This window comes from Bombus affinis, chromosome 10, assembly GCF_024516045.1.
Source record: "Bombus affinis isolate iyBomAffi1 chromosome 10, iyBomAffi1.2, whole genome shotgun sequence".
NCBI lineage: Eukaryota > Metazoa > Arthropoda > Insecta > Hymenoptera > Apidae > Bombus > Bombus affinis.
Window position 1 is genome coordinate 5,619,455 of NC_066353.1, and position 23,900 is coordinate 5,643,354.

The window sequence follows — 23,900 nt, forward strand, 5'->3', positions numbered from 1 at the left end:
ACGAGCGAGCGATACGACCCAGCAACGATTACTATTTCCACGCTATACATATACCTTATATTGCCTTGCATGTATTTCCTGCTATTGCCTAATTTTGTCAGCGATTTCGGACCTCACGTTGCACTGTACTATGGGGAAATATTACTATTTATGTAAAACTATTGATAAACTGTAAACTTTTGTCAGTACGCAGTTCGATAAAGATTTGCGGCTCCTCGGGCTGTTGCGAATATTACAATGTCCCTATGTGCCAAACCGTTGGTTTGTGACACACCTTTACGCGTCCCTCGCTCGCTGCGCTCGCTCGAAAACTATTGCCTAACCTGAAACCAATCCCTCTTGCGATCGTTATTCGATAAGGAGGCGACTCATTTTAAATTTTCGAACGTGTCGGACCGGTTGTGAGGTTGGACTAGATTTTTACGAGCGAGCGGAGCGAGCGAGCAACGATTTCAATTTCCAAGCTATACATATACATTATATTGCCTTCCAAGTATTTCCTGTTATTGCCTAATTTTGTCAGCGATTTCGGACCTCATGTTGCACTGTACTATGTGGAAATATTACTATTTATGCAAAACTATTGATAAATTGTAAACATTTGTCAGTACGCAATTCGATAAAGATTTGCGGCACCTCGGGCTGGTGCGAATATTTCAATGTCCCTATGTGCCAAACCGTTGGTTTGTGACACACCTTTACGCGACCCTCGCTCGCTGCGCTCGCTCGAAAACTACAGCCTAACCTAAAACCAATCCCCCTTGCGTTCGTTATTCGATGAGGAGGCGACTTATTTTAAACTTTCGAACGTGTCGGATCGGTTGTGAGGTTGGACTAGATTTTTACGAGCGAGCGGTACGAGCGAGCAACGATTACAATTTCCACGCTATACATATACCTTATATTGCCTTGCATGTATTTCCTGCATTTGCCTAATTTTGTCAGCGATTTCGGACCTCACGTTGCACTGTACTATGTGGAAATATTACTATTTATGTAAAAATATTGATAAACTGTAAACTTTTGTCAGTAGGCAATTCGATAAAGATTTGCGGCACATCGGGCTGGTGCGAATATTTCAATGTCCCTATGTGCCAAACCGTTGGTTTGTGACACACCTTTACGCGTCCCGCGCTCGCTGCGCTCGCTCGAAGACTATAGCCTAACATAAAACCAATCCCTCTTGCGTTCGTTATTCGATAAGGAGGCGACTTATTTCAAATTTGCTAACGTGTCGGACCTGTTGTGAGGTTGGACTAGATTTTTACGAGCGAGCGGAGCGAGCGACCATCGAATACAATTTCCAAGCTTTACATATTCCTTATATTGCCTTGCATGTATTTCCTGCTATTGCCTAATTTTGTCAGCGATTTCGGACCTCACGTTGCACTGTACTATGTGGAAATATTACTATTTATGTAAAACTATTGATAAATTGTAAACATTTGTCAGTACGCAATTCGATAAAGATTTGCGGCACCTCGGGCTGGTGCGAATATTTCAATGTCCCTATGTGCCAAACCGTTGGTTTGTGACACACCTTTACGCGTCCCGCGCTCGCTGCGCTCGCTCGAAAACTATAGCCTAACCTAAAACCAATCCCTCTTGCGTTCGTTATTCGATAAGGAGGAGACTTATTTCAAATTTGCTAACGTGTCGGATCGGTTGTGAGGTTGGACTAGATTTTTACGAGCGAGCGGTACGAGCGAGCAACGATTACAATTTCCACGCTATACATATACCTTATATTGCCTTCCATGTATTTCCTGTTATTGCCTAATTTTGTCAGCGATTTCGGACCTCACGTTGCACTGTACTATGTGGAAATATTACTATTTATGTAAAACTATTGATAAAATGTAAACTTTTGACAGAACGCAGTTCGATAAAGACTTCCGGCTCCTCGGCCTGGTGCGAATATTTCAATGTCCCTATGTGCCAAACCGTTGGTTTGTGACACACCTTTACGCGTCCCGCGCTCGCTGCGCTCGCTCGAGAACTATAGCCTAACCTAAAACCAAGCCCGCCTGCGTTCATTATTCGATAAGGAGGCGACTCATTTCAAATTTGCTAACGTGTCGGATCGGTTGTGAGGTTGGACTAGATTTTTATGAGCGAGCGGTACGAGCGAGCAACGATTACTATTTCCACGCTATACATATACCTTATATTGCCTTGCATGTATTTCCTGTTATTGCCTAATTTTGTTAGCGATTTCGGACCTCACGTTGCACTGTACTATGTGGATATATTACTATTTGTGTAAAACTATTGATAAACTGTAAACTTTTGTCAGTAGGCAGTTCGATAAAGACTTCCGGCTCCTCGGGTTGGTGCGAATATATCAATGTCCCTATGTGCCAAACCGTTGGTTTGTGACACACCTTTACGCGTCCCTCGATCGCTGCGCTCGCTCGAACACTCTAGCCTAACCTAAAACCAATCCCCCTTGCGTTCGTTATTCGATGAGGATGCGACTTATTTTAATTTTACGAACGTGTCGGATCGGTTGTGAGGTTGGACTAGATTTTTACGAGCGAGCGGTACGAGCGAGCAGCGATTACAATTTCCACGCTATAGATATACCTTATATTGCCTTGCATGTATTTCCTGCTATTGCCTAATTTTGTCAGCGATTTCGGACCTCACGTTGCACTGTACTATGTGGAAATATTACTATTTATGTAAAACTATTGATAAACTGTAAACTTTTGTCAGTACGCAGTTCGATAAAGATTTGAGGCTCCTCGGCCTGGTGCAAATATTTCAATGTCCCTATGTGCCAATCCTGTTGGTTTGTGACACACCTTTACGCGTCCCGCGCTCGCTGCGCTCGCTCGAAAACTATAGCCTAACCTAAAACCAAGCCCTCTTGCGTTCGTTATTCGATGAGGAGGCGACTTATTTTAAATTTGCGAACGTGTCTGATCGGTTGTGAGGTTGGACTAGATTTTTACGAGCGAGCGGTACGAGCGAGCAACAATTTCAATTTCCAAGCTATACATATACCTTATATTGCCTTGCATATATTTCCTGTTATTGCCCAATTTTGTCAGCGATTTCGGACCTCACGTGGCACTGTACTATGTGGAAATATTACTATTTATGTAAAAATATTGATAAACTGTAAACTTTTGTCAGTAGGCAATTCGATAAAGATTTGCGGCACCTCGGGCTGGTACGAATATTTCAATGTCCCTATGTGCCAAACCGTTGGATTGTGACACACCTTTACGCGTCCCGCGCTCGCTGCGCTCGCTCGAAAACTATAGTCTAACCTAAAACCAAGTCCTCTTGCGTTTATTATTCGATAAGTAGGCGACTTATTTCAAATTTGCTAACGTGTCGGATCGGTTGTGAGGTTGGACTAGATTTTTACGAGCGAGCGATACGACCCAGCAACGATTACTATTTCCACGCTATACATATACCTTATATTGCCTTGCATGTATTTCCTGCTATTGCCTAATTTTGTCAGCGATTTCGGACCTCACGTTGCACTGTACTATGGGGAAATATTACTATTTATGTAAAACTATTGATAAACTGTAAACTTTTGTCAGTACGCAGTTCGATAAAGATTTGCGGCTCCTCGGGCTGTTGCGAATATTACAATGTCCCTATGTGCCAAACCGTTGGTTTGTGACACACCTTTACGCGTCCCTCGCTCGCTGCGCTCGCTCGAAAACTATTGCCTAACCTGAAACCAATCCCTCTTGCGATCGTTATTCGATAAGGAGGCGACTCATTTTAAATTTTCGAACGTGTCGGACCGGTTGTGAGGTTGGACTAGATTTTTACGAGCGAGCGGAGCGAGCGAGCAACGATTTCAATTTCCAAGCTATACATATACATTATATTGCCTTCCAAGTATTTCCTGTTATTGCCTAATTTTGTCAGCGATTTCGGACCTCATGTTGCACTGTACTATGTGGAAATATTACTATTTATGCAAAACTATTGATAAATTGTAAACATTTGTCAGTACGCAATTCGATAAAGATTTGCGGCACCTCGGGCTGGTGCGAATATTTCAATGTCCCTATGTGCCAAACCGTTGGTTTGTGACACACCTTTACGCGACCCTCGCTCGCTGCGCTCGCTCGAAAACTACAGCCTAACCTAAAACCAATCCCCCTTGCGTTCGTTATTCGATGAGGAGGCGACTTATTTTAAACTTTCGAACGTGTCGGATCGGTTGTGAGGTTGGACTAGATTTTTACGAGCGAGCGGTACGAGCGAGCAACGATTACAATTTCCACGCTATACATATACCTTATATTGCCTTGCATGTATTTCCTGCATTTGCCTAATTTTGTCAGCGATTTCGGACCTCACGTTGCACTGTACTATGTGGAAATATTACTATTTATGTAAAAATATTGATAAACTGTAAACTTTTGTCAGTAGGCAATTCGATAAAGATTTGCGGCACATCGGGCTGGTGCGAATATTTCAATGTCCCTATGTGCCAAACCGTTGGTTTGTGACACACCTTTACGCGTCCCGCGCTCGCTGCGCTCGCTCGAAGACTATAGCCTAACATAAAACCAATCCCTCTTGCGTTCGTTATTCGATAAGGAGGCGACTTATTTCAAATTTGCTAACGTGTCGGACCTGTTGTGAGGTTGGACTAGATTTTTACGAGCGAGCGGAGCGAGCGACCATCGAATACAATTTCCAAGCTTTACATATTCCTTATATTGCCTTGCATGTATTTCCTGCTATTGCCTAATTTTGTCAGCGATTTCGGACCTCACGTTGCACTGTACTATGTGGAAATATTACTATTTATGTAAAACTATTGATAAATTGTAAACATTTGTCAGTACGCAATTCGATAAAGATTTGCGGCACCTCGGGCTGGTGCGAATATTTCAATGTCCCTATGTGCCAAACCGTTGGTTTGTGACACACCTTTACGCGTCCCGCGCTCGCTGCGCTCGCTCGAAAACTATAGCCTAACCTAAAACCAATCCCTCTTGCGTTCGTTATTCGATAAGGAGGAGACTTATTTCAAATTTGCTAACGTGTCGGATCGGTTGTGAGGTTGGACTAGATTTTTACGAGCGAGCGGTACGAGCGAGCAACGATTACAATTTCCACGCTATACATATACCTTATATTGCCTTCCATGTATTTCCTGTTATTGCCTAATTTTGTCAGCGATTTCGGACCTCACGTTGCACTGTACTATGTGGAAATATTACTATTTATGTAAAACTATTGATAAAATGTAAACTTTTGACAGAACGCAGTTCGATAAAGACTTCCGGCTCCTCGGCCTGGTGCGAATATTTCAATGTCCCTATGTGCCAAACCGTTGGTTTGTGACACACCTTTACGCGTCCCGCGCTCGCTGCGCTCGCTCGAGAACTATAGCCTAACCTAAAACCAAGCCCGCCTGCGTTCATTATTCGATAAGGAGGCGACTCATTTCAAATTTGCTAACGTGTCGGATCGGTTGTGAGGTTGGACTAGATTTTTATGAGCGAGCGGTACGAGCGAGCAACGATTACTATTTCCACGCTATACATATACCTTATATTGCCTTGCATGTATTTCCTGTTATTGCCTAATTTTGTTAGCGATTTCGGACCTCACGTTGCACTGTACTATGTGGATATATTACTATTTGTGTAAAACTATTGATAAACTGTAAACTTTTGTCAGTAGGCAGTTCGATAAAGACTTCCGGCTCCTCGGGTTGGTGCGAATATATCAATGTCCCTATGTGCCAAACCGTTGGTTTGTGACACACCTTTACGCGTCCCTCGATCGCTGCGCTCGCTCGAACACTCTAGCCTAACCTAAAACCAATCCCCCTTGCGTTCGTTATTCGATGAGGATGCGACTTATTTTAATTTTACGAACGTGTCGGATCGGTTGTGAGGTTGGACTAGATTTTTACGAGCGAGCGGTACGAGCGAGCAGCGATTACAATTTCCACGCTATAGATATACCTTATATTGCCTTGCATGTATTTCCTGCTATTGCCTAATTTTGTCAGCGATTTCGGACCTCACGTTGCACTGTACTATGTGGAAATATTACTATTTATGTAAAACTATTGATAAACTGTAAACTTTTGTCAGTACGCAGTTCGATAAAGATTTGAGGCTCCTCGGCCTGGTGCAAATATTTCAATGTCCCTATGTGCCAATCCTGTTGGTTTGTGACACACCTTTACGCGTCCCGCGCTCGCTGCGCTCGCTCGAAAACTATAGCCTAACCTAAAACCAAGCCCTCTTGCGTTCGTTATTCGATGAGGAGGCGACTTATTTTAAATTTGCGAACGTGTCTGATCGGTTGTGAGGTTGGACTAGATTTTTACGAGCGAGCGGTACGAGCGAGCAACAATTTCAATTTCCAAGCTATACATATACCTTATATTGCCTTGCATATATTTCCTGTTATTGCCCAATTTTGTCAGCGATTTCGGACCTCACGTGGCACTGTACTATGTGGAAATATTACTATTTATGTAAAAATATTGATAAACTGTAAACTTTTGTCAGTAGGCAATTCGATAAAGATTTGCGGCACCTCGGGCTGGTACGAATATTTCAATGTCCCTATGTGCCAAACCGTTGGATTGTGACACACCTTTACGCGTCCCGCGCTCGCTGCGCTCGCTCGAAAACTATAGTCTAACCTAAAACCAAGTCCTCTTGCGTTTATTATTCGATAAGTAGGCGACTTATTTCAAATTTGCTAACGTGTCGGATCGGTTGTGAGGTTGGACTAGATTTTTACGAGCGAGCGATACGACCCAGCAACGATTACTATTTCCACGCTATACATATACCTTATATTGCCTTGCATGTATTTCCTGCTATTGCCTAATTTTGTCAGCGATTTCGGACCTCACGTTGCACTGTACTATGGGGAAATATTACTATTTATGTAAAACTATTGATAAACTGTAAACTTTTGTCAGTACGCAGTTCGATAAAGATTTGCGGCTCCTCGGGCTGTTGCGAATATTACAATGTCCCTATGTGCCAAACCGTTGGTTTGTGACACACCTTTACGCGTCCCTCGCTCGCTGCGCTCGCTCGAAAACTATTGCCTAACCTGAAACCAATCCCTCTTGCGATCGTTATTCGATAAGGAGGCGACTCATTTTAAATTTTCGAACGTGTCGGACCGGTTGTGAGGTTGGACTAGATTTTTACGAGCGAGCGGAGCGAGCGAGCAACGATTTCAATTTCCAAGCTATACATATACATTATATTGCCTTCCAAGTATTTCCTGTTATTGCCTAATTTTGTCAGCGATTTCGGACCTCATGTTGCACTGTACTATGTGGAAATATTACTATTTATGCAAAACTATTGATAAATTGTAAACATTTGTCAGTACGCAATTCGATAAAGATTTGCGGCACCTCGGGCTGGTGCGAATATTTCAATGTCCCTATGTGCCAAACCGTTGGTTTGTGACACACCTTTACGCGACCCTCGCTCGCTGCGCTCGCTCGAAAACTACAGCCTAACCTAAAACCAATCCCCCTTGCGTTCGTTATTCGATGAGGAGGCGACTTATTTTAAACTTTCGAACGTGTCGGATCGGTTGTGAGGTTGGACTAGATTTTTACGAGCGAGCGGTACGAGCGAGCAACGATTACAATTTCCACGCTATACATATACCTTATATTGCCTTGCATGTATTTCCTGCATTTGCCTAATTTTGTCAGCGATTTCGGACCTCACGTTGCACTGTACTATGTGGAAATATTACTATTTATGTAAAAATATTGATAAACTGTAAACTTTTGTCAGTAGGCAATTCGATAAAGATTTGCGGCACATCGGGCTGGTGCGAATATTTCAATGTCCCTATGTGCCAAACCGTTGGTTTGTGACACACCTTTACGCGTCCCGCGCTCGCTGCGCTCGCTCGAAGACTATAGCCTAACATAAAACCAATCCCTCTTGCGTTCGTTATTCGATAAGGAGGCGACTTATTTCAAATTTGCTAACGTGTCGGACCTGTTGTGAGGTTGGACTAGATTTTTACGAGCGAGCGGAGCGAGCGACCATCGAATACAATTTCCAAGCTTTACATATTCCTTATATTGCCTTGCATGTATTTCCTGCTATTGCCTAATTTTGTCAGCGATTTCGGACCTCACGTTGCACTGTACTATGTGGAAATATTACTATTTATGTAAAACTATTGATAAATTGTAAACATTTGTCAGTACGCAATTCGATAAAGATTTGCGGCACCTCGGGCTGGTGCGAATATTTCAATGTCCCTATGTGCCAAACCGTTGGTTTGTGACACACCTTTACGCGTCCCGCGCTCGCTGCGCTCGCTCGAAAACTATAGCCTAACCTAAAACCAATCCCTCTTGCGTTCGTTATTCGATAAGGAGGAGACTTATTTCAAATTTGCTAACGTGTCGGATCGGTTGTGAGGTTGGACTAGATTTTTACGAGCGAGCGGTACGAGCGAGCAACGATTACAATTTCCACGCTATACATATACCTTATATTGCCTTCCATGTATTTCCTGTTATTGCCTAATTTTGTCAGCGATTTCGGACCTCACGTTGCACTGTACTATGTGGAAATATTACTATTTATGTAAAACTATTGATAAAATGTAAACTTTTGACAGAACGCAGTTCGATAAAGACTTCCGGCTCCTCGGCCTGGTGCGAATATTTCAATGTCCCTATGTGCCAAACCGTTGGTTTGTGACACACCTTTACGCGTCCCGCGCTCGCTGCGCTCGCTCGAGAACTATAGCCTAACCTAAAACCAAGCCCGCCTGCGTTCATTATTCGATAAGGAGGCGACTCATTTCAAATTTGCTAACGTGTCGGATCGGTTGTGAGGTTGGACTAGATTTTTATGAGCGAGCGGTACGAGCGAGCAACGATTACTATTTCCACGCTATACATATACCTTATATTGCCTTGCATGTATTTCCTGTTATTGCCTAATTTTGTTAGCGATTTCGGACCTCACGTTGCACTGTACTATGTGGATATATTACTATTTGTGTAAAACTATTGATAAACTGTAAACTTTTGTCAGTAGGCAGTTCGATAAAGACTTCCGGCTCCTCGGGTAGGTGCGAATATTTCAATGTCCCTATGTGCCAAACCGTTGGTTTGTGACACACCTTTACGCGTCCCTCGATCGCTGCGCTCGCTCGAACACTCTAGCCTAACCTAAAACCAATCCCCCTTGCGTTCGTTATTCGATGAGGATGCGACTTATTTTAATTTTACGAACGTGTCGGATCGGTTGTGAGGTTGGACTAGATTTTTACGAGCGAGCGGTACGAGCGAGCAGCGATTACAATTTCCACGCTATAGATATACCTTATATTGCCTTGCATGTATTTCCTGCTATTGCCTAATTTTGTCAGCGATTTCGGACCTCACGTTGCACTGTACTATGTGGAAATATTACTATTTATGTAAAACTATTGATAAACTGTAAACTTTTGTCAGTACGCAGTTCGATAAAGATTTGAGGCTCCTCGGCCTGGTGCAAATATTTCAATGTCCCTATGTGCCAATCCTGTTGGTTTGTGACACACCTTTACGCGTCCCGCGCTCGCTGCGCTCGCTCGAAAACTATAGCCTAACCTAAAACCAAGCCCTCTTGCGTTCGTTATTCGATGAGGAGGCGACTTATTTTAAATTTGCGAACGTGTCTGATCGGTTGTGAGGTTGGACTAGATTTTTACGAGCGAGCGGTACGAGCGAGCAACAATTTCAATTTCCAAGCTATACATATACCTTATATTGCCTTGCATATATTTCCTGTTATTGCCCAATTTTGTCAGCGATTTCGGACCTCACGTGGCACTGTACTATGTGGAAATATTACTATTTATGTAAAAATATTGATAAACTGTAAACTTTTGTCAGTAGGCAATTCGATAAAGATTTGCGGCACCTCGGGCTGGTGCGAATATTTCAATGTCCCTATGTGCCAAACCGTTGGATTGTGACACACCTTTACGCGTCCCGCGCTCGCTGCGCTCGCTCGAAAACTATAGTCTAACCTAAAACCAAGTCCTCTTGCGTTTATTATTCGATAAGTAGGCGACTTATTTCAAATTTGCTAACGTGTCGGATCGGTTGTGAGGTTGGACTAGATTTTTACGAGCGAGCGATACGACCCAGCAACGATTACTATTTCCACGCTATACATATACCTTATATTGCCTTGCATGTATTTCCTGCTATTGCCTAATTTTGTCAGCGATTTCGGACCTCACGTTGCACTGTACTATGGGGAAATATTACTATTTATGTAAAACTATTGATAAACTGTAAACTTTTGTCAGTACGCAGTTCGATAAAGATTTGCGGCTCCTCGGGCTGTTGCGAATATTACAATGTCCCTATGTGCCAAACCGTTGGTTTGTGACACACCTTTACGCGTCCCTCGCTCGCTGCGCTCGCTCGAAAACTATTGCCTAACCTGAAACCAATCCCTCTTGCGATCGTTATTCGATAAGGAGGCGACTCATTTTAAATTTTCGAACGTGTCGGACCGGTTGTGAGGTTGGACTAGATTTTTACGAGCGAGCGGAGCGAGCGAGCAACGATTTCAATTTCCAAGCTATACATATACATTATATTGCCTTCCAAGTATTTCCTGTTATTGCCTAATTTTGTCAGCGATTTCGGACCTCATGTTGCACTGTACTATGTGGAAATATTACTATTTATGCAAAACTATTGATAAATTGTAAACATTTGTCAGTACGCAATTCGATAAAGATTTGCGGCACCTCGGGCTGGTGCGAATATTTCAATGTCCCTATGTGCCAAACCGTTGGTTTGTGACACACCTTTACGCGACCCTCGCTCGCTGCGCTCGCTCGAAAACTACAGCCTAACCTAAAACCAATCCCCCTTGCGTTCGTTATTCGATGAGGAGGCGACTTATTTTAAACTTTCGAACGTGTCGGATCGGTTGTGAGGTTGGACTAGATTTTTACGAGCGAGCGGTACGAGCGAGCAACGATTACAATTTCCACGCTATACATATACCTTATATTGCCTTGCATGTATTTCCTGCATTTGCCTAATTTTGTCAGCGATTTCGGACCTCACGTTGCACTGTACTATGTGGAAATATTACTATTTATGTAAAACTATTGATAAACTGTAAACTTTTGTCAGTACGCAGTTCGATAAAGATTTGCGGCTCCTCGGGCTGTTGCGAATATTACAATGTCCCTATGTGCCAAACCGTTGGTTTGTGACACACCTTTACGCGTCCCGCGCTCGCTGCGCTCGCTCGAAGACTATAGCCTAACATAAAACCAATCCCTCTTGCGTTCGTTAATCGATAAGGAGGCGACTTATTTCAAATTTGCTAACGTGTCGGACCTGTTGTGAGGTTGGACTAGATTTTTACGAGCGAGCGGAGCGGGCGACCATCGAATACAATTTCCAAGCTTTACATATTCCTTATATTGCCTTGCATGTATTTCCTGCTATTGCCTAATTTTGTCAGCGATTTCGGACCTCACGTTGCACTGTACTATGTGGAAATATTACTATTTATGTAAAACTATTGATAAACTGTAAGCTTTTGTCAGTACGAAGTTCGATAAAGATTTGCGGCTCCTCGGGCTGGTGCGAATATTTCAATGTCCCTGTGTGCCAAACCGTTGGTTTGTGACACACCTTTACGCGTCCCTCGCTCGCTGCGCTCGCTCGAAAACTACAGCCTAACATAAAACCAATCCCCCTTGCGTTCGTTATTCGATGAGGAGGCGACTTATTTTAAACTTTCGAACGTGTCGGATCGGTTGTGAGGTTGGACTAGATTTTTACGAGCGAGCGGTACGAGCGAGCAACGATTACAATTTCCACGCTATACATATACCTTATATTGCCTTGCATGTATTTCCTGCAATTGCCTAATTTTGTCAGCGATTTCGGACCTCACGTTGCACTGTACTATGTGGAAATATTACTATTTATGTAAAACTATTGATAAACTGTAAACTTTTGTCAGTACGCAGTTCGATGAAGATTTGCGGCTCCTCGGGCTGTTGCGAATATTACAATGTCCCTATGTGCCAATCCTGTTGGTTTGTGACACACCTTTACGCGTCCCGCGCTCGCTGCGCTCGCTCGAAAACTATAGCCTAACCTAAAACCAAGCCCTCTTGCGTTCGTTATTCGATGAGGAGGCGACTTATTTTAAATTTGCGAACGTGTCTGATCGGTTGTGAGGTTGGACTAGATTTTTACGAGCGAGCGGTACGAGCGAGCAACAATTTCAATTTCCAAGCTATACATATACCTTATATTGCCTTGCATATATTTCCTGTTATTGCCCAATTTTGTCAGTGATTTCGGACCTCACGTTGCACTGTACTATGTGGAAATATTACTATTTATGTAAAAATATTGATAAACTGTAAACTTTTGTCAGTAGGCAATTCGATAAAGATTTGCGGCTCCTCGGGCTGGTGCGAATATTTCAATGTCCCTGTGTGCCAAACCGTTGGTTTGTGACACACCTTTACGCGTCCCTCGCTCGCTGCGCTCGCTCGAAAACTATAGCCTAACCTAAAACCAATCCCTCTTGCGTTCGTTATTCGATAAGGCGGCGACTCATTTTAAATTTTCGAACGTGTCGGACCGGTTGTGAGGTTGGACTAGATTTTTACGAGCGAGCGGAGCGAGCGAGCTACGATTTCAATTTCCAAGCTATACATATACCTTATATTGCCTTCCAAGTATTTCCTGTTATTGCCTAATTTTGTCAGCGATTTCGGACCTCATGTTGCACTGTACTATGTGGAAATATTACTATTTATGCAAAACTATTGATAAATTGTAAACATTTGTCAGTACGCAATTCGATAAATATTTGCGGCACCTCGGGCTGGTGCGAATATTTCAATGTCCCTATGTGCCAAACCGTTGGTTTGTGACACACCTTTACGCGTCCCTCGCTCGCTGCGCTCGCTCGAAAACTACAGCCTAACCTAAAACCAATCCCCCTTGCGTTCGTTATTCGATGAGGAGGCGACTCATTTTAAATTTTCGAACGTGTCGGACCGGTTGTGAGGTTGGACTAGATTTTTACGAGCGAGCGGAGCGAGCGAGCAACGATTTCAATTTCCAAGCTATACATATACCTTATATTGCCTTCCAAGTATTTCCTGTTATTGCCTAATTTTGTCAGCGATTTCGGACCTCATGTTGCACTGTACTATGTGGAAATATTACTATTTATATAAAACTATTGATAAACTGTAAACTTTTGTCAGTACGCAGTTCGATAAATATTTGCGGCTCCTCGGGCTGTTGCGAATATTACAATGTCCCTATGTGCCAAACCGTTGGTTTGTGACACACCTTTACGCGTCCCGCGCTCGCTGCGCTCGCTCGAAGACTATAGCCTAACATAAAACCAATCCCTCTTGCGTTCGTTATTCGATAAGGAGGCGACTTATTTCAAATTTGCTAACGTGTCGGACCTGTAGTGAGGTTGGACTAGATTTTTACGAGCGAGCGGAGCGAGCGACCATCGAATACAATTTCCAAGCTTTACATATTCCTTATATTGCCTTGCATGTATTTCCTGCTATTGCCTAATTTTGTCAGCGATTTCGGACCTCACGTTGCACTGTACTATGTGGAAATATTACTATTTATGTAAAATTATTGATAAATTGTAAACATTTGTCAGTACGCAATTCGATAAAGATTTGCGGCACCTCGGGCTGGTGCGAATATCTCAATGTCCCTGTGTGCCAAACCGTTGGTTTGTGACACACCTTTACGCGTCCCGCGCTCGCTGCGTTCGCTCGAAGACTATAGCCTAACCTAAAACCAATCCCTCTTGCGTTCGTTATTCGATAAGGAGGAGACTTATTTCAAATTTGCTAACGTGTCGGATCGGTTGTGAGGTTGGACTAGATTTTTACGAGCGAGCGGTACGAGCGAGCAACGATTACAATTTCCACGCTATACATATACCTTATATTGCCTTCCATGTATTTCCTGTTATTGCCTAATTTTGTCTGCGATTTCGGACCTCACGTTGCACTGTACTATGTGGAAATATTTCTATTTATGTAAAACTATTGATAAACTGTAAACTTTTGTCAGTACGCAGTTCGATAAAGATTTGCGGCTCCTCGGGCTGTTGCGAATATTACAATGTTCCTATGTGCCAAACCGTTTGTTTGTGACACACCTTTACGCGTCCCTCGCTCGCTGCGCTCGCTCGAAAACTATTGCCTAACCTGAAACCAATCCCTCTTGCGTTCGTTATTCGATAAGGAGGCGACTTATTTCAAATTTGCTAACGTGTCGGATCGGTTGTGAGGTTGGACTAGATTTTTACGAGCGAGCGGAGCGAGCGAGCAACGATTACAATTTCCAAGCTATACATATTCCTTATATTGCCTTCCATATATTTCCTGTTATTGCCCAATTTTGTCAGCGATTTCGGACCTCACGTTGCACTGTACTATGTGGAAATATTACTATTTATGTAAAACTATTGATAAACTGTAAGCTTTTGTCAGTACGAAGTTCGATAAAGATTTGCGGCTCCTCGGGCTGGTGCGAATATTTCAATGTCCCTGTGTGCCAAACCGTTGGTTTGTGACACACCTTTACGCGTCCCTCGCTCGCTGCGCTCGCTCGAAAACTATAGCCTAACCTAAAACCAATCCCTCTTGCGTTCGTTATTCGATAAGGCGGCGACTCATTTTAAATTTTCGAACGTGTCGGACCGGTTGTGAGGTTGGACTAGATTTTTACGAGCGAGCGGAGCGAGCGAGCTACGATTTCAATTTCCAAGCTATACATATACCTTATATTGCCTTCCAAGTATTTCCTGTTATTGCCTAATTTTGTCTGCGATTTCGGACCTCACGTTGCACTGTACTATGTGGAAATATTACTATTTATGTAAAACTATTGATAAACTGTAAACTTTTGTCAGTACGCAGTTCGATAAAGATTTGCGGCTCCTCGGGCTGTTGCGAATATTACAATGTCCCTATGTGCCAAACCGTTGGTTTGTGACACACCTTTACGCGTCCCTCGCTCGCTGCGCTCGCTCGAAAACTATTGCCTAACCTGAAACCAATCCCTCTTGCGTTCGTTATTCGATAAGGAGGCGACTCATTTTAAATTTTCGAACGTGTCGGACCGGTTGTGAGGTTGGACTAGATTTTTACGAGCGAGCGGAGCGAGCGAGCAACGATTTCAATTTCCAAGCTATACATATACCTTATATTGCCTTGCATATATTTCCTGTTATTGCCCAATTTTGTCAGCGATTTCGGACCTCACGTTGCACTGTACTATGTGGAAATATTACTATTTATGTAAAACTATTGATAAACTGTAAGCTTTTGTCAGTACGAAGTTCGATAAAGATTTGCGGCTCCTCGGGCTGGTGCGAATATTTCAATGTCCCTGTGTGCCAAACCGTTGGTTTGTGACACACCTTTACGCGTCCCTCGCTCGCTGCGCTCGCTCGAAAACTATAGCCTAACCTAAAACCAATCCCTCTTGCGTTCGTTATTCGATAAGGCGGCGACTCATTTTAAATTTTCGAACGTGTCGGACCGGTTGTGAGGTTGGACTAGATTTTTACGAGCGAGCGGAGCGAGCGAGCTACGATTTCAATTTCCAAGCTATACATATACCTTATATTGCCTTCCAAGTATTTCCTGTTATTGCCTAATTTTGTCAACGATTTCGGACCTCATGTTGCACTGTACTATGTGGAAATATTACTATTTATGCAAAACTATTGATAAATTGTAAACATTTGTCAGTACGCAATTCGATAAAGATTTGCGGCACCTCGGGCTGGTGCGAATATTTCAATGTCCCTATGTGCCAAACCGTTGGTTTGTGACACACCTTTACGCGTCCCTCGCTCGCTGCGCTCGCTCGAAAACTACAGCCTAACCTAAAACCAATCCCCCTTGCGTTCGTTATTCGATGAGGAGGCGACTTATTTTAAACTTTCGAACGTGTCGGATCGGTTGTGAGGTTGGACTAGATTTTTACGAGCGAGCGGTACGAGCGAGCAACGATTACAATTTCCACGCTATACATATACCTTATATTGCCTTGCATGTATTTCCTGCAATTGCCTAATTTTGTCAGCGATTTCGGACCTCACGTTGCACTGTACTATGTGGAAATATTACTATTTATGTAAAACTATTGATAAACTGTAAACTTTTGTCAGTACGCAGTTCGATGAAGATTTGCGGCTCCTCGGGCTGTTGCGAATATTACAATGTCCCTATGTGCCAAACCGTTGGTTTGTGACACACCTTTACGCGTCCCGCGCTCGCTGCGCTCGCTCGAAAACTATAGCCTAACCTAAAACCAATCCCTCTTGCGTTCGTTATTCGATAAGGAGGCGACTCATTTTAAATTTTCGAACGTGTCGGACCGGTTGTGAGGTTGGACTAGATTTTTACGAGCGAGCGGAGCGAGCGAGCAACGATTTCAATTTCCAAGCTATACATATACCTTATATTGCCTTCCAAGTATTTCCTGTTATTGCCTAATTTTGTCAGCGATTTCGGACCTCATGTTGCACTGTACTATGTGGAAATATTACTATTTATATAAAACTATTGATAAACTGTAAACTTTTGTCAGTACGCAGTTCGATAAATATTTGCGGCTCCTCGGGCTGTTGCGAATATTACAATGTCCCTATGTGCCAAACCGTTGGTTTGTGACACACCTTTACGCGTCCCGCGCTCGCTGCGCTCGCTCGAAGACTATAGCCTAACATAAAACCAATCCCTCTTGCGTTCGTTATTCGATAAGGAGGCGACTTATTTCAAATTTGCTAACGTGTCGGACCTGTTGTGAGGTTGGACTAGATTTTTACGAGCGAGCGGAGCGAGCGAGCTACGATTTCAATTTCCAAGCTATACATATACCTTATATTGCCTTCCAAGTATTTCCTGTTATTGCCTAATTTTGTCAGCGATTTCGGACCTCATGTTGCACTGTACTATGTGGAAATATTACTATTTATGCAAAACTATTGATAAATTGTAAACATTTGTCAGTACGCAATTCGATAAAGATTTGCGGCACCTCGGGCTGGTGCGAATATTTCAATGTCCCTATGTGCCAAACCGTTGGTTTGTGACACACCTTTACGCGTCCCTCGCTCGCTGCGCTCGCTCGAAAACTACAGCCTAACCTAAAACCAATCCCCCTTGCGTTCGTTATTCGATGAGGAGGCGACTTATTTTAAACTTTCGAACGTGTCGGATCGGTTGTGAGGTTGGACTAGATTTTTACGAGCGAGCGGTACGAGCGAGCAACGATTACAATTTCCACGCTATACATATACCTTATATTGCCTTGCATGTATTTCCTGCAATTGCCTAATTTTGTCAGCGATTTCGGACCTCACGTTGCACTGTACTATGTGGAAATATTACTATTTATGTAAAACTATTGATAAACTGTAAACTTTTGTCAGTACGCAGTTCGATGAAGATTTGCGGCTCCTCGGGCTGTTGCGAATATTACAATGTCCCTATGTGCCAAACCGTTGGTTTGTGACACACCTTTACGCGTCCCTCGCTCGCTGCGCTCGCTCGAAAACTATTGCCTAACCTGAAACCAATCCCTCTTGCGTTCGTTATTCGATAAGGAGGCGACTCATTTTAAATTTTCGAACGTGTCGGACCGGTTGTGAGGTTGGACTAGATTTTTACGAGCGAGCGGAGCGAGCGAGCAACGATTTCAATTTCCAAGCTATACCTATACCTTATATTGCCTTGCATATATTTCCTGTTATTGCCCAATTTTGTCAGCGATTTCGGACCTCACGTTGCACTGTACTATGTGGAAATATTACTATTTATGTAAAACTATTGATAAACTGTAAGCTTTTGTCAGTACGAAGTTCGATAAAGATTTGCGGCTCCTCGGGCTGGTGCGAATATTTCAATGTCCCTGTGTGCCAAACCGTTGGTTTGTGACACACCTTTACGCGTCCCTCGCTCGCTGCGCTCGCTCGAAAACTATAGCCTAACCTAAAACCAATCCCTCTTGCGTTCGTTATTCGATAAGGCGGCGACTTATTTTAAATTTTCGAACGTGTCGGACCGGTTGTGAGGTTGGACTAGATTTTTACGAGCGAGCGGAGCGAGCGAGCAACGATTTCAATTTCCAAGCGATACATATGTGCTATATTACCTTGCACATATTTCCTGTTATTAACTAATTTTGTCTGCGATTTTGGACCTCACGTTGCACTGTACAATGTGGAAATATTACTATTTATGTAAAACTATTGGTAAACTGTAAACTTTTGTCAGTACGCAGTTCGATAAAGACTTCCGGCTCCTAGGGCTGGTGCGAATATTTCAATGTCCCTATCTGACAAACCGTTGGTTTGTGACACACCTTTACGCGTCCCCCGCTCGCTGCGCACGCTCGAAGACTATAGCCTAACCTAAAACCAAGTCCTCTTGCGTTTATTATTCGACAAGGAGGCGACTTATTTAAAATTTGCTAACGTGTCGGATCGGTTGTGAGGTTGGACTAGATTTTTACGAGCGAGCGGTACGAGCGAGCAACGATTACTACTTCCACGCTATACATATACCTTATATTGCCTTCCATGTATTTCCTGTTATTGCCTAATTTTGTCAGCGATTTCGGACCTCACGTTGCACTGTACTATGTGGAAATATTACTATTTATGTAAAACTATTGATAAATTGTAAACATTTGTCAGTACGCAATTCGATAAAGATTTGCGGATCCTCGGCCTGGTGCAAATATTTCAATGTCCCTATGTGCCAATCCTGTTGGTTTGTGACACACCTTTACGCGTCCCTCGCTCGCTGCGCTCGATCGAAAACTATAGCCTAAGCTAAAACCAATCCCCCTTGCGTTCGTTATTCGATGAGGAGGCGACTTATTTTAAATTTTCGAACGTGTCGGATCGGTTGTGAGGTTGGACTATATTTTCACGAGCGAGCGGTACGAGCGAGCAACGATTACTATTTCCACGCTACACATATACCTTATATTGCCTTGCACGTATTTCCTGTTATTGCCTAATTTTGTCAGCGATTTCGGACCTCACGTTGCACTGTAGTGTGTGGATATATTACTATTTGTGTAAAACTATTGATAAACTGTAAACTTTTGTCAGTACGCAGTTCGATAAAGATTTGCGGCTCCTCGGGCTGTTGCGAATATTACAATGTCCCTATGTGCCAAACCGTTGGTTTGTGACACACCTTTACGCGTCCCTCGCTCGCTGCGCTCGCTCGAAAACTATAGCCTAACCTAAAACCAATCCCTCTTGCGTTCGTTATTCGATAAGGAGGCGACTCATTTTAAATTTTCGAACGTGTCGGACCGGTTGTGAGGTTGGACTAGATTTTTACGAGCGAGCGGAGCGAGCGAGCAACGATTTCAATTTCCAAGCTATACATATACCTTATATTGCCTTCCAAGTATTTCCTGTTATTGCCTAATTTTGTCAGCGATTTCGGACCTCATGTTGCACTGTACTATGTGGAAATATTACTATTTATATAAAACTATTGATAAACTGTAAACTTTTGTCAGTACGCAGTTCGATAAATATTTGCGGCTCCTCGGGCTGTTGCGAATATTACAATGTCCCTATGTGCCAAACCGTTGGTTTGTGACACACCTTTACGCGTCCCGCGCTCGCTGCGCTCGCTCGAAGACTATAGCCTAACATAAAACCAATCCCTCTTGCGTTTGTTATTCGATAAGGAGGCGACTTATTTCAAATTTGCTTACGTGTCGGACCTGTTGTGAGGTTGGACTAGATTTTTACGAGCGAGCGGAGCGAGCGAGCAACGATTTCAATTTCCAAGCTATACATATACCTTATATTGCCTTCCAAGTATTTCCTGTTATTGCCTAATTTTGTCAGCGATTTCGGACCTCACGTTGCACTGTACTATGTGGAAATATTACTATTTATGTAAAACTATTGATAAACTGTAAACTTCTGTCAGTACGCAGTTCGATAAAGATTTGCGGCTCCTCGGGCTGTTGCGAATATTACAATGTCCCTATGTGCCAAACCGTTGGTTTGTGACACACCTTTACGCGTCCCTCGCTCGCTGCGCTCGCTCGAAAACTATTGCCTAACCTGAAACCAATCCCTCTTGCGTTCGTTATTCGATAAGGAGGCGACTTATTTTAAATTTTCGAACGTGTCGGACCGGTTGTGAGGTTGGACTAGATTTTTACGAGCGAGCGGAGCGAGCGAGCAACGATTTCAATTTCCAAGCGATACATATGTGCTATATTACCTTGCACATATTTCCTGTTATTAACTAATTTTGTCTGCGATTTTGGACCTCACGTTGCACTGTACAATGTGGAAATATTACTATTTATGTAAAACTATTGGTAAACTGTAAACTTTTGTCAGTACGCAGTTCGATAAAGACTTCCGGCTCCTAGGGCTGGTGCGAATATTTCAATGTCCCTATCTGACAAACCGTTGGTTTGTGACACACCTTTACGCGTCCCCCGCTCGCTGCGCACGCTCGAAGACTATAGCCTAACCTAAAACCAAGTCCTCTTGCGTTTATTATTCGACAAGGAGGCGACTTATTTAAAATTTGCTAACGTGTCGGATCGGTTGTGAGGTTGGACTAGATTTTTACGAGCGAGCGGTACGAGCGAGCAACGATTACTACTTCCACGCTATACATATACCTTATATTGCCTTCCATGTATTTCCTGTTATTGCCTAATTTTGTCAGCGATTTCGGACCTCACGTTGCACTGTACTATGTGGAAATATTACTATTTATGTAAAACTATTGATAAATTGTAAACATTTGTCAGTACGCAATTCGATAAAGATTTGCGGATCCTCGGCCTGGTGCAAATATTTCAATGTCCCTATGTGCCAATCCTGTTGGTTTGTGACACACCTTTACGCGTCCCTCGCTCGCTGCGCTCGATCGAAAACTATAGCCTAAGCTAAAACCAATCCCCCTTGCGTTCGTTATTCGATGAGGAGGCGACTTATTTTAAATTTTCGAACGTGTCGGATCGGTTGTGAGGTTGGACTATATTTTCACGAGCGAGCGGTACGAGCGAGCAACGATTACTATTTCCACGCTACACATATACCTTATATTGCCTTGCACGTATTTCCTGTTATTGCCTAATTTTGTCAGCGATTTCGGACCTCACGTTGCACTGTAGTGTGTGGATATATTACTATTTGTGTAAAACTATTGATAAACTGTAAACTTTTGTCAGTACGCAGTTCGATAAAGATTTGCGGCTCCTCGGGCTGTTGCGAATATTACAATGTCCCTATGTGCCAAACCGTTGGTTTGTGACACACCTTTACGCGTCCCTCGCTCGCTGCGCTCGCTCGAAAACTATAGCCTAACCTAAAACCAATCCCTCTTGCGTTCGTTATTCGATAAGGAGGCGACTCATTTTAAATTTTCGAACGTGTCGGACCGGTTGTGAGGTTGGACTAGATTTTTACGAGCGAGCGGAGCGAGCGAGCAACGATTTCAATTTCCAAGCTATACATATACCTTATATTGCCTTCCAAGTATTTCCTGTTATTGCCTAATTTTGTCAGCGATTTCGGACCTCATGTTGCACTGTACTATGTGGAAATATTACTATTTATATAAAACTATTGATAAACTGTAAACTTTTGTCAGTACGCAGTTCGATAAATATTTGCGGCTCCTCGGGCTGTTGCGAATATTACAATGTCCCTATGTGCCAAACCGTTGGTTTGTGACACACCTTTACGCGTCCCGCGCTCGCTGCGCTCGCTCGAAGACTATAGCCTAACATAAAACCAATCCCTCTTGCGTTTGTTATTCGATAAGGAGGCGACTTATTTCAAATTTGCTAACGTGTCGGACCTGTTGTGAGGTTGGACTAGATTTTTACGAGCGAGCGGAGCGAGCGACCATCGAATACAATTTCCAAGCTTTACATATTCCTTATATTGCCTTGCATGTATTTCCTGCTATTGCCTAATTTTGTCAGCGATTTCGGACCTCACGTTGCACTGTACTATGTGGAAATATTACTATTTATGTAAAACTATTGATAAACTGTAAACTTTTGTCAGTACGCAATTCGATAAAGATTTGCGGATCCTCGGCCTGTTGCGAATATTTCAATGTCCGTATGTGCCAATCCTGTTGGTTTGTGACACACCTTTACGCGTCCCTCGCTCGCTGCGCTCGATCGAAAACTATAGCGTAAGCTAAAACCAATCCCCCTTGCGTTCGTTATTCGATGAGGAGGCGACTTATTTTAAATTTTCGAACGTGTCGGATCGGTTGTGAGGTTGGACTATATTTTTACGAGCGAGCGGAGCGAGCGAGCAACGATTTCAATTTCCAAGCGATACATATGTGCTATATTACCTTGCACATATTTCCTGTTATTACCTAATTTTGTCTGCGATTTTGGACCTCACGTTGCACTGTACAATGTGGAAATATTACTATTTATGTAAAACTATTGGTAAACTGTAAACTTTTGTCAGTACGCAATTCGATAAAGATTTGCGGCACCTCGGGCTGGTGCGAATATTTCAATGTCCCTATGTGCCAAACCGTTGGTTTGTGACACACCTTTACGCGTCCCGCGCTCGCTGCGTTCGCTCGAAGACTATAGCCTAACCTAAAACCAATCCCTCTTGCGTTCGTTATTCGATAAGGAGGAGACTTATTTCAAATTTGCTAACGTGTCGGATCGGTTGTGAGGTTGGACTAGATTTTTACGAGCGAGCGGTACGAGCGAGCAACGATTACAATTTCCACGCTATACATATACCTTATATTGCCTTCCATGTATTTCCTGTTATTGCCTAATTTTGTCTGCGATTTCGGACCTCACGTTGCACTGTACTATGTGGAAATATTACTATTTATGTAAAACTATTGATAAACTGTAAACTTTTGTCAGTACGCAGTTCGATAAAGATTTGCGGCTCCTCGGGCTGTTGCGAATATTACAATGTCCCTATGTGCCAAACCGTTGGTTTGTGACACACCTTTACGCGTCCCTCGCTCGCTGCGCTCGCTCGAAAACTATTGCCTAACCTGAAACCAATCCCTCTTGCGTTCGTTATTCGATAAGGAGGCGACTTATTTTAAATTTTCGAACGTGTCGGACCGGTTGTGAGGTTGGACTAGATTTTTACGAGCGAGCGGAGCGAGCGAGCAACGATTTCAATTTCCAAGCGATACATATGTGCTATATTACCTTGCACATATTTCCTGTTATTAACTAATTTTGTCTGCGATTTTGGACCTCACGTTGCACTGTACAATGTGGAAATATTACTATTTATGTAAAACTATTGGTAAACTGTAAACTTTTGTCAGTACGCAGTTCGATAAAGACTTCCGGCTCCTAGGGCTGGTGCGAATATTTCAATGTCCCTATCTGACAAACCGTTGGTTTGTGACACACCTTTACGCGTCCCCCGCTCGCTGCGCACGCTCGAAGACTATAGCCTAACCTAAAACCAAGTCCTCTTGCGTTTATTATTCGACAAGGAGGCGACTTATTTAAAATTTGCTAACGTGTCGGATCGGTTGTGAGGTTGGACTAGATTTTTACGAGCGAGCGGTACGAGCGAGCAACGATTACTACTTCCACGCTATACATATACCTTATATTGCCTTCCATGTATTTCCTGTTATTGCCTAATTTTGTCAGCGATTTCGGACCTCACGTTGCACTGTACTATGTGGAAATATTACTATTTATGTAAAACTATTGATAAATTGTAAACATTTGTCAGTACGCAATTCGATAAAGATTTGCGGATCCTCGGCCTGGTGCAAATATTTCAATGTCCCTATGTGCCAATCCTGTT

General features: G+C 43.1%; 1 long non-coding RNA gene across 50 annotated transcripts in view; it reads right to left on the reverse strand.

Moving 5' to 3' along the window:
• LOC126921577 (uncharacterized) overlaps positions 1-23,900 on the reverse strand; it is a 56,928-nt gene that overhangs the window by 8,905 nt on the left and 24,123 nt on the right. For 6 of the 50 annotated variants that reach the window (XR_007712415.1, XR_007712412.1, XR_007712418.1 and 3 more), the window contains exons 2-3: positions 2,165-2,222; positions 805-898 (exon numbers count right to left, since the gene is read on the reverse strand). The exons of 10 other annotated variants lie outside the window; for them this stretch is intronic. This is a non-coding gene — a long non-coding RNA (uncharacterized LOC126921577). Of the gene's footprint in view, positions 1-804; positions 899-1,505; positions 1,743-2,164; positions 2,223-4,181; positions 4,276-4,882; positions 5,120-5,541; positions 5,600-7,558; positions 7,653-8,259; positions 8,497-8,918; positions 8,977-23,900 lie in introns of those variants that run through there. 34 more of the 50 variants (XR_007712416.1, XR_007712413.1, XR_007712419.1 and 31 more) reach the window with 14 other exon arrangements.